Source organism: Lupinus angustifolius, chromosome LG16 (assembly GCF_001865875.1).
Source record: "Lupinus angustifolius cultivar Tanjil chromosome LG16, LupAngTanjil_v1.0, whole genome shotgun sequence".
Taxonomy (NCBI): domain Eukaryota; kingdom Viridiplantae; phylum Streptophyta; class Magnoliopsida; order Fabales; family Fabaceae; genus Lupinus; species Lupinus angustifolius.
The window spans coordinates 1,138,591-1,150,349 of record NC_032024.1 but is presented as its reverse complement, the minus strand read 5'-3'; positions in this window follow the sequence as shown (position 1 = coordinate 1,150,349).

Here is an 11,759-nt window from a genome sequence, read left to right as displayed (position 1 = left end):
CCTTCTGGTTTTGCAGCCTTGATTCTCAATCCGTGAGCTTCACTTCTTGAAGCCTCTTGCACCCAATCTTGGCACTACCACAGATCCCGATCCTAAAGCTCTGATACCACTGTTGGAGATTTAGAAACCAATTCAGCTTGGTTTCTTCTAATGGCTTCAAGCCAGCGTGAATTAGAGAAGAAGAAGAAGATGTTTAGAGAAAATGTTAAACGAGAAGAAGAAGAATTAGAGATAAAAATGAGAGAAGAAGAGTGTAAATTTCAATTGAATTAATCAACAAGATTACACACTTTCCTTTTATAGAAGTTCATAACAACTTAATTAGTTATGACTTTCTATGTTTAGTAAGTTTCCAACTAACTAAACTAACTATCACAAAAGCAATGAATTACAATCTTTAATACAAAAAAATCAACACTCCTCCTTAATTCATGCTTTCTATACTAACTATACCTAAGAGTGTTCTTTGTCTTTCAAAGTCTATTTTCTTCAAAGGCTTAGTTAGCAAATCTGCCAATTGTTCTAAGCCAAACTCAAAGCCTAACTAATTCAACTACAGAAGAAAAATTCAAGACAAATTCAAAATAAAACTTCAAATGTAGTAAATTATATTCGATAGAGTGGATTTGTCTACCCCAAATGCTCATAAAGTTTGTCCATTTGTAATAAATTGTTCAAAAGTTGTGCCAAAAATAGAATTTATCAAAATACTATTGAAAGAGCTTGAACTTCCCCTATTCATGCACTACATGCAACAACAACAGCACATGAATCAAATTTCCTGTTTAATTTGAGTAGACAACCAAAACTTTGCATCAATAACATCCTAAAATCATAGGAAAGAACAACAAAAAAGTTTCAAGCCAAAATTTAAATCCTAATAATTCAACAAAACAAGACAAATTCTTGACATATTCAAAATAAAACTTCAAAAATAAAAAAAGATAAGAAAAAAAATGGTTTTTTTGAATTTTCTGGAGGGATTTTTTAGACATAGTATGGAAAGTATAATATGACAGATTTTTCTACCCAAATGCATATAAAATTTGTCCAATATGATAACCGGTTGAAAATTTGTGCCAAAACTAAAATTTATCTTATTACTATGGATAGAGCCTGAATTTCGCCTAGTCATGCACTACATGCAATAGAAACAATCAGACAGGGTAGGTATGGAAATTCATGTTAAATTTGAGCAAACAATCAAAAATTTGCATCAATAAAATCCTAAAATCATAGGAAACAACCCCAAAATGTTTGAAGCCAAACTCAAAGCCTAACTAATTCAACTACAGAAGAAAAATTCAAGACAAATTCAAAATAAAACTTCAAATGTAGTAAATTATATTCGATAGAGTGGATTTGTCTACCCCAAATGCTCATAAAGTTTGTCCATTTGTAATAAATTGTTCAAAAGTTGTGCCAAAAATAGAATTTATCAAAATACTATTGAAAGAGCTTGAACTTCCCCTATTCATGCACTACATGCAACAACAACAGCACATGAATCAAATTTCCTGTTTAATTTGAGTAGACAACCAAAACTTTGCATCAATAACATCCTAAAATCATAGGAAAGAACAACAAAAAAGTTTCAAGCCAAAATTTAAATCCTAATAATTCAACAAAACAAGACAAATTCTTGACATATTCAAAATAAAACTTCAAAAATAAAAAAAGATAAGAAAAAAAATGGTTTTTTTGAATTTTCTGGAGGGATTTTTTAGACATAGTATGGAAAGTATAATATGACAGATTTTTCTACCCAAATGCATATAAAATTTGTCCAATATGATAACCGGTTGAAAATTTGTGCCAAAACTAAAATTTATCTTATTACTATGGATAGAGCCTGAATTTCGCCTAGTCATGCACTACATGCAATAGAAACAATCAGACAGGGTAGGTATGGAAATTCATGTTAAATTTGAGCAAACAATCAAAAATTTGCATCAATAAAATCCTAAAATCATAGGAAACAACCCCAAAATGTTTGAAGCCAAACTCAAAGCCTAACTAATTCAACTACAGAAGAAAAATTCAAGACAAATTCAAAATAAAACTTCAAATGTAGTAAATTATATTCGATAGAGTGGATTTGTCTACCCCAAATGCTCATAAAGTTTGTCCATTTGTAATAAATTGTTCAAAAGTTGTGCCAAAAATAGAATTTATCAAAATACTATTGAAAGAGCTTGAACTTCCCCTATTCATGCACTACATGCAACAACAACAGCACATGAATCAAATTTCCTGTTTAATTTGAGTAGACAACCAAAACTTTGCATCAATAACATCCTAAAATCATAGGAAAGAACAACAAAAAAGTTTCAAGCCAAAATTTAAATCCTAATAATTCAACAAAACAAGACAAATTCTTGACATATTCAAAATAAAACTTCAAAAATAAAAAAAGATAAGAAAAAAAATGGTTTTTTTGAATTTTCTGGAGGGATTTTTTAGACATAGTATGGAAAGTATAATATGACAGATTTTTCTACCCAAATGCATATAAAATTTGTCCAATATGATAACCGGTTGAAAATTTGTGCCAAAACTAAAATTTATCTTATTACTATGGATAGAGCCTGAATTTCGCCTAGTCATGCACTACATGCAATAGAAACAATCAGACAGGGTAGGTATGGAAATTCATGTTAAATTTGAGCAAACAATCAAAAATTTGCATCAATAAAATCCTAAAATCATAGGAAACAACCCCAAAATGTTTGAAGCCAAACTCAAAGCCTAACTAATTCAACTACAGAAGAAAAATTCAAGACAAATTCAAAATAAAACTTCAAATGTAGTAAATTATATTCGATAGAGTGGATTTGTCTACCCCAAATGCTCATAAAGTTTGTCCATTTGTAATAAATTGTTCAAAAGTTGTGCCAAAAATAGAATTTATCAAAATACTATTGAAAGAGCTTGAACTTCCCCTATTCATGCACTACATGCAACAACAACAGCACATGAATCAAATTTCCTGTTTAATTTGAGTAGACAACCAAAACTTTGCATCAATAACATCCTAAAATCATAGGAAAGAACAACAAAAAAGTTTCAAGCCAAAATTTAAATCCTAATAATTCAACAAAACAAGACAAATTCTTGACATATTCAAAATAAAACTTCAAAAATAAAAAAAGATAAGAAAAAAAATGGTTTTTTTGAATTTTCTGGAGGGATTTTTTAGACATAGTATGGAAAGTATAATATGACAGATTTTTCTACCCAAATGCATATAAAATTTGTCCAATATGATAACCGGTTGAAAATTTGTGCCAAAACTAAAATTTATCTTATTACTATGGATAGAGCCTGAATTTCGCCTAGTCATGCACTACATGCAATAGAAACAATCAGACAGGGTAGGTATGGAAATTCATGTTAAATTTGAGCAAACAATCAAAAATTTGCATCAATAAAATCCTAAAATCATAGGAAACAACCCCAAAATGTTTGAAGCCAAACTCAAAGCCTAACTAATTCAACTACAGAAGAAAAATTCAAGACAAATTCAAAATAAAACTTCAAATGTAGTAAATTATATTCGATAGAGTGGATTTGTCTACCCCAAATGCTCATAAAGTTTGTCCATTTGTAATAAATTGTTCAAAAGTTGTGCCAAAAATAGAATTTATCAAAATACTATTGAAAGAGCTTGAACTTCCCCTATTCATGCACTACATGCAACAACAACAGCACATGAATCAAATTTCCTGTTTAATTTGAGTAGACAACCAAAACTTTGCATCAATAACATCCTAAAATCATAGGAAAGAACAACAAAAAAGTTTCAAGCCAAAATTTAAATCCTAATAATTCAACAAAACAAGACAAATTCTTGACATATTCAAAATAAAACTTCAAAAATAAAAAAAGATAAGAAAAAAAATGGTTTTTTTGAATTTTCTGGAGGGATTTTTTAGACATAGTATGGAAAGTATAATATGACAGATTTTTCTACCCAAATGCATATAAAATTTGTCCAATATGATAACCGGTTGAAAATTTGTGCCAAAACTAAAATTTATCTTATTACTATGGATAGAGCCTGAATTTCGCCTAGTCATGCACTACATGCAATAGAAACAATCAGACAGGGTAGGTATGGAAATTCATGTTAAATTTGAGCAAACAATCAAAAATTTGCATCAATAAAATCCTAAAATCATAGGAAACAACCCCAAAATGTTTGAAGCCAAACTCAAAGCCTAACTAATTCAACTACAGAAGAAAAATTCAAGACAAATTCAAAATAAAACTTCAAATGTAGTAAATTATATTCGATAGAGTGGATTTGTCTACCCCAAATGCTCATAAAGTTTGTCCATTTGTAATAAATTGTTCAAAAGTTGTGCCAAAAATAGAATTTATCAAAATACTATTGAAAGAGCTTGAACTTCCCCTATTCATGCACTACATGCAACAACAACAGCACATGAATCAAATTTCCTGTTTAATTTGAGTAGACAACCAAAACTTTGCATCAATAACATCCTAAAATCATAGGAAAGAACAACAAAAAAGTTTCAAGCCAAAATTTAAATCCTAATAATTCAACAAAACAAGACAAATTCTTGACATATTCAAAATAAAACTTCAAAAATAAAAAAAGATAAGAAAAAAAATGGTTTTTTTGAATTTTCTGGAGGGATTTTTTAGACATAGTATGGAAAGTATAATATGACAGATTTTTCTACCCAAATGCATATAAAATTTGTCCAATATGATAACCGGTTGAAAATTTGTGCCAAAACTAAAATTTATCTTATTACTATGGATAGAGCCTGAATTTCGCCTAGTCATGCACTACATGCAATAGAAACAATCAGACAGGGTAGGTATGGAAATTCATGTTAAATTTGAGCAAACAATCAAAAATTTGCATCAATAAAATCCTAAAATCATAGGAAACAACCCCAAAATGTTTGAAGCCAAACTCAAAGCCTAACTAATTCAACTACAGAAGAAAAATTCAAGACAAATTCAAAATAAAACTTCAAATGTAGTAAATTATATTCGATAGAGTGGATTTGTCTACCCCAAATGCTCATAAAGTTTGTCCATTTGTAATAAATTGTTCAAAAGTTGTGCCAAAAATAGAATTTATCAAAATACTATTGAAAGAGCTTGAACTTCCCCTATTCATGCACTACATGCAACAACAACAGCACATGAATCAAATTTCCTGTTTAATTTGAGTAGACAACCAAAACTTTGCATCAATAACATCCTAAAATCATAGGAAAGAACAACAAAAAAGTTTCAAGCCAAAATTTAAATCCTAATAATTCAACAAAACAAGACAAATTCTTGACATATTCAAAATAAAACTTCAAAAATAAAAAAAGATAAGAAAAAAAATGGTTTTTTTGAATTTTCTGGAGGGATTTTTTAGACATAGTATGGAAAGTATAATATGACAGATTTTTCTACCCAAATGCATATAAAATTTGTCCAATATGATAACCGGTTGAAAATTTGTGCCAAAACTAAAATTTATCTTATTACTATGGATAGAGCCTGAATTTCGCCTAGTCATGCACTACATGCAATAGAAACAATCAGACAGGGTAGGTATGGAAATTCATGTTAAATTTGAGCAAACAATCAAAAATTTGCATCAATAAAATCCTAAAATCATAGGAAACAACCCCAAAATGTTTGAAGCCAAACTCAAAGCCTAACTAATTCAACTACAGAAGAAAAATTCAAGACAAATTCAAAATAAAACTTCAAATGTAGTAAATTATATTCGATAGAGTGGATTTGTCTACCCCAAATGCTCATAAAGTTTGTCCATTTGTAATAAATTGTTCAAAAGTTGTGCCAAAAATAGAATTTATCAAAATACTATTGAAAGAGCTTGAACTTCCCCTATTCATGCACTACATGCAACAACAACAGCACATGAATCAAATTTCCTGTTTAATTTGAGTAGACAACCAAAACTTTGCATCAATAACATCCTAAAATCATAGGAAAGAACAACAAAAAAGTTTCAAGCCAAAATTTAAATCCTAATAATTCAACAAAACAAGACAAATTCTTGACATATTCAAAATAAAACTTCAAAAATAAAAAAAGATAAGAAAAAAAATGGTTTTTTTGAATTTTCTGGAGGGATTTTTTAGACATAGTATGGAAAGTATAATATGACAGATTTTTCTACCCAAATGCATATAAAATTTGTCCAATATGATAACCGGTTGAAAATTTGTGCCAAAACTAAAATTTATCTTATTACTATGGATAGAGCCTGAATTTCGCCTAGTCATGCACTACATGCAATAGAAACAATCAGACAGGGTAGGTATGGAAATTCATGTTAAATTTGAGCAAACAATCAAAAATTTGCATCAATAAAATCCTAAAATCATAGGAAACAACCCCAAAATGTTTGAAGCCAAACTCAAAGCCTAACTAATTCAACTACAGAAGAAAAATTCAAGACAAATTCAAAATAAAACTTCAAATGTAGTAAATTATATTCGATAGAGTGGATTTGTCTACCCCAAATGCTCATAAAGTTTGTCCATTTGTAATAAATTGTTCAAAAGTTGTGCCAAAAATAGAATTTATCAAAATACTATTGAAAGAGCTTGAACTTCCCCTATTCATGCACTACATGCAACAACAACAGCACATGAATCAAATTTCCTGTTTAATTTGAGTAGACAACCAAAACTTTGCATCAATAACATCCTAAAATCATAGGAAAGAACAACAAAAAAGTTTCAAGCCAAAATTTAAATCCTAATAATTCAACAAAACAAGACAAATTCTTGACATATTCAAAATAAAACTTCAAAAATAAAAAAAGATAAGAAAAAAAATGGTTTTTTTGAATTTTCTGGAGGGATTTTTTAGACATAGTATGGAAAGTATAATATGACAGATTTTTCTACCCAAATGCATATAAAATTTGTCCAATATGATAACCGGTTGAAAATTTGTGCCAAAACTAAAATTTATCTTATTACTATGGATAGAGCCTGAATTTCGCCTAGTCATGCACTACATGCAATAGAAACAATCAGACAGGGTAGGTATGGAAATTCATGTTAAATTTGAGCAAACAATCAAAAATTTGCATCAATAAAATCCTAAAATCATAGGAAACAACCCCAAAATGTTTGAAGCCAAACTCAAAGCCTAACTAATTCAACTACAGAAGAAAAATTCAAGACAAATTCAAAATAAAACTTCAAAAATAAAAAATGAAATGGAAAAAAGGATTTTGTTGAACTCAGAGGAGGGAGTCTTCAGATGTAGTAAATTATATCCGATAGAGTGGATTTGTCTACCCCAAATGCTCATAAAGTTTGTCCATTTGTAATAAATTGTTCAAAAGTTGTGCCAAAAATAGAATTTATCAAAATACTATTGAAAGAGCTTGAACTTCCCCTATTCATGCACTACATGCAACAACAACAGCACATGAATCAAATTTCCTGTTTAATTTGAGTAGACAACCAAAACTTTGCATCAATAACATCCTAAAATCATAGGAAAGAACAACAAAAAAGTTTCAAGCCAAAATTTAAATCCTAATAATTCAACAAAACAAGACAAATTCTTGACATATTCAAAATAAAACTTCAAAAATAAAAAAAGATATGGAAAAAATGGTTTTTTTGGATTTTCTGGAGGGATTTTTTAGACATAGTATGGAAAGTATAATATGACAGATTTTTCTACCCAAATGCATATAAAATTTGTCCAATATGATAACCGGTTGAAAATTTGTGCCAAAACTAAAATTTATCTTATTACTATGGATAGAGCCTGAATTTCGCCTAGTCATGCACTACATGCAATAGAAACAATCAGACAGGGTAGGTATGGAAATTCATGTTAAATTTGAGCAAACAATCAAAAATTTGCATCAATAAAATCCTAAAATCATAGGAAACAACCCCAAAATGTTTGAAGCCAAACTCAAAGCCTAACTAATTCAACTACAGAAGAAAAATTCAAGACAAATTCAAAATAAAACTTCAAAAATAAAAAATGAAATGGAAAAAAGGATTTTGTTGAACTCAGAGGAGGGAGTCTTCAGATGTAGTAAATTATATCCGATAGAGTGGATTTGTCTACCCCAAATGCTCATAAAGTTTGTCCATTTGTAATAAATTGTTCAAAAGTTGTGCCAAAAATAGAATTTATCAAAATAATATGGAAANCATTAGGTTTATATAACATAAATATATAGCCCTCTGCCTCAAATCCTTTACATCAGCCCAAACCCATAACTTATATTGATGTTATTAGAGAATATGAGCCATTGCACAACAAAACAGTTCCCAAATCTATGGAATCATGAAACATAACTGAACCATATTTTTTGGTTCAGTTCAGTACATCCCACCATTTTTTCAGATTAAGCTAGAATCGCTTACATCCCTAGTGACCCTAGACTAAACGAGACTAAACATCAGTATTGGGTAGCCAAAATTGGATTGAATTCGGTTGTTTACCAGCCTTGTGTTGGCTTGGGTGAATGTTGGAAAATGAGCTCTGATGCTCAAGTCAGTATTTATAGAGGGCATGAGATAGCTAGAGCTAGCTTTGGTTCACACGAATTGGGTTGAAATGGGTTCTGAACCAACCGTATGGTGACTTTAGCGAGTGTCTAAAAATGGACTCTAATGCTCAAATCAGTGTTTATAGAGGCATGAGATAGTTAGAGCTAACTTCAAATTGGTACGTGAAAAAAGACTTTGATGATCAAATAAGTATTTATAGAGAGCAGAACATAGTTAGAGAGAATAAAGATGATGAATCACAAATACTTCCTTTATAGCGGCTTCCTCTATTTATACTGAATGTGATTTACTTACATTGAGTTGAAGGAAGGTCTAGTCAATTAGTCATTTGGTAGGTTATTACTTGGCTTATGGGGCTCCGTGGTGACCCCAAGAAAAGTTTTCTCTCATATGTTACCATGTAGGTCATACCTTCAACCTCGTTGATCATAACGCACCGGTACGAGTTATAGGATAGTCTTGAACTTTTGAGTTTTGGTCTTATTGTATTGGCCAGCCCGTTAGCTCTTTGAGCCACTCGTGGACGATCCAATACATCTTGGACTAGTCCATAGAAACACATTCTTTATTTAATTATATAATAATGTTTACATTGATTAGGAGGAAGATTAGTAGTTATGCATAGTTACAATAATGGAACTCATGTTCAGCCTTGGTTAATTAAATTATCAAGTTACAATAATTGGATTGACAACGAACTGATTTTTTTATACTTAGGAGGGGATACCCCAAAATACTACTTTATAACTCCTCTAGGCAGAAATATGCTCGTACAATCAAATAAAAGTAAATCTCTACACCTAGGTGGGGATACTCCAACTCATGAGTTCCAATATGCATAGAGTGAGCCATATTTGCCAAAAAATCTACCACCTGATTAGCTTCTCTATGAATATAAAACATCAAACTATCCATTCCCTATCTAACCAAGTCTAGATCCCTTTCACCATGGAAGCATATGGGTGAAGGTTATCACACTCATTATTCACCAAATTTACAGTCACTTGAGAATCACTTTTCACAATGAGCTTACTTGCTCCTTTAGCCCAAGAAATAGAGAGAGACAAGAATATGCTCAAAAGCTCAGTCCAAAGAAGTTAGAAGTTCCAAGATTCTTGCATAATCCAAAAATTCATTTACTAGACTCATCTCTAAAAACTCCACCACAACCTGCCATATTATTAAGCATTTTGAGAGAGTCATCCACATTACATTTCAACCAACATGGTGAGGGCTCCCAACCCACCAATATTTGTTGATATACTGGAGTAGGGAAGAAATTATGCAAAGACCCCAAGCTAACCTTAGTAGCAAACTCTGTATTCATCTGTCTTCCTTGATAAAATGACTTCTTGTTGATTAAAGAGCTCACCTTTAAACACCACTTTCTATTATTTTGGTTAATGGTAATGAGAGTCATTTGATCCGAATATGAAAATTATTTGTAACCCCATCCGAAAAATTACTTGCATTTACTATTTGGCTTGTTTTTTATATTAATGTTAATTTGTTCTTTTGCTATTTATTTAAATATGAATTTAATAGTATGATTTCATTTATTACACCTGTATAAAATATGTAGCTAACGCCGTGAATCATTTTATCGTATGTAGAATAATCTAATTGGTTGGAATAAAAAAAATCAAACTCTTACATAAAAAAATCACAACATACAGTAAAAGTGTAATTTAAAATCATAATGGTTATATTAAACGTAAGATATACATTTCAATTTGGTAATGTTAGTAGCACTTTAATTAAAACTTCTATTGCACTTTTTTTTAACTAATCTTCATTAGGGTTTTTTATTTTATAAAACCCTATGTTGAATGAAAAATTAGAGGGACTAGCTTAACCCTATGGAGAAACTTCTGGGTTCAAAAAACTACCACTATATTTATTTTTCTTGCTAAATTGGTTATTCTCTTAAATTGAATGAACTAATACCTCTTGTGAGGCCAAAAAAGTTCAAAAATTCTATAAAAAAATATAACAAATTATTTTTATTATTTAATAAATAAATACGAAAATAAATAAATAAAGTTACCGGATATTACTATTATCATGTTATTTTCAAATTTAAAACGAAGAGATAAGTGTATGTTGATTTTTATCTCTTTATTTAAAAAAAAAATACATTATACTAGAATTACAAAACAATAAAGTTTAAAATTGATATATTAAAAATAATTGTAAATAACTTATATAATAATGTGTATTTCCTACATTCTTAGATGTTATTTAATAAATATTAAACATAGCTCAATTTACTGAAACAAACATAAAAAAAACTCCTTCAACTTTATGATGAAATAAGAATTATTTAATGAACATAACATTAGTTGATCATATATATGAATAGACAATATATCATCGCTACTTAATAATATAATATGAGTATTTAACAACATAACAATTACATTTATGGATTAATATGATATTATAATTATGGATTAAGAATATAACATTATAATTTTAATTAATATAATATTATAATAATGTTATTATATATAAGAAATAATAGTTTCGTGTACCTACAAATGTAAGTAAGTACTTCATTACTTGAACCCAGATCCATTCAATGACGAGTCTAAAAAACTTAGATCTCATTTACTTGCAAGTCAAAAAGCACGGATATTGACCCAACCCATTGCAAATATTATGCACATATATTATCAAATCCCAGAACTCACGATTATCCATAAGAGAATTGTTATTAGATTTTTAATCTCCCATAACATTTCTATCACCGAGAAAAGTATATTCCTTATCATTAAGGCTCAAGTTCATATATAAGTAGACTCCGTAAGTCTTTAGTTGAAACACATAGAAAAAACATAAGATAGATATTTGTGTTGCTTCTCTTCTCCTTGTTGGAATTGAGAAACCAGAATTACTTTGGTTTATCTGTTCTGTATTACTTGCAGAGCACGAAAAGAAGAAAAGAAGAGAATGAGTGAAGAATTGTTAAAGAGATTAGGAGGAGAGGAATTGAGAGAAGAGAAAGGAATGAGGGGANTTCTGCATTACTTGCAGAACACGAAAAGAAGAAAAGAAGAGAATAAGTGAAGAATTGTTAAAGAGATTAGGAGGAGAGGAATTGAGAGAAGAGAAAGGAATGAGGGGAAAGTAATTCACTTGAATTTTCAATGTATTCAATGCACTATTACATCAAGCTTGATCAATTCTATTTATAGAAAC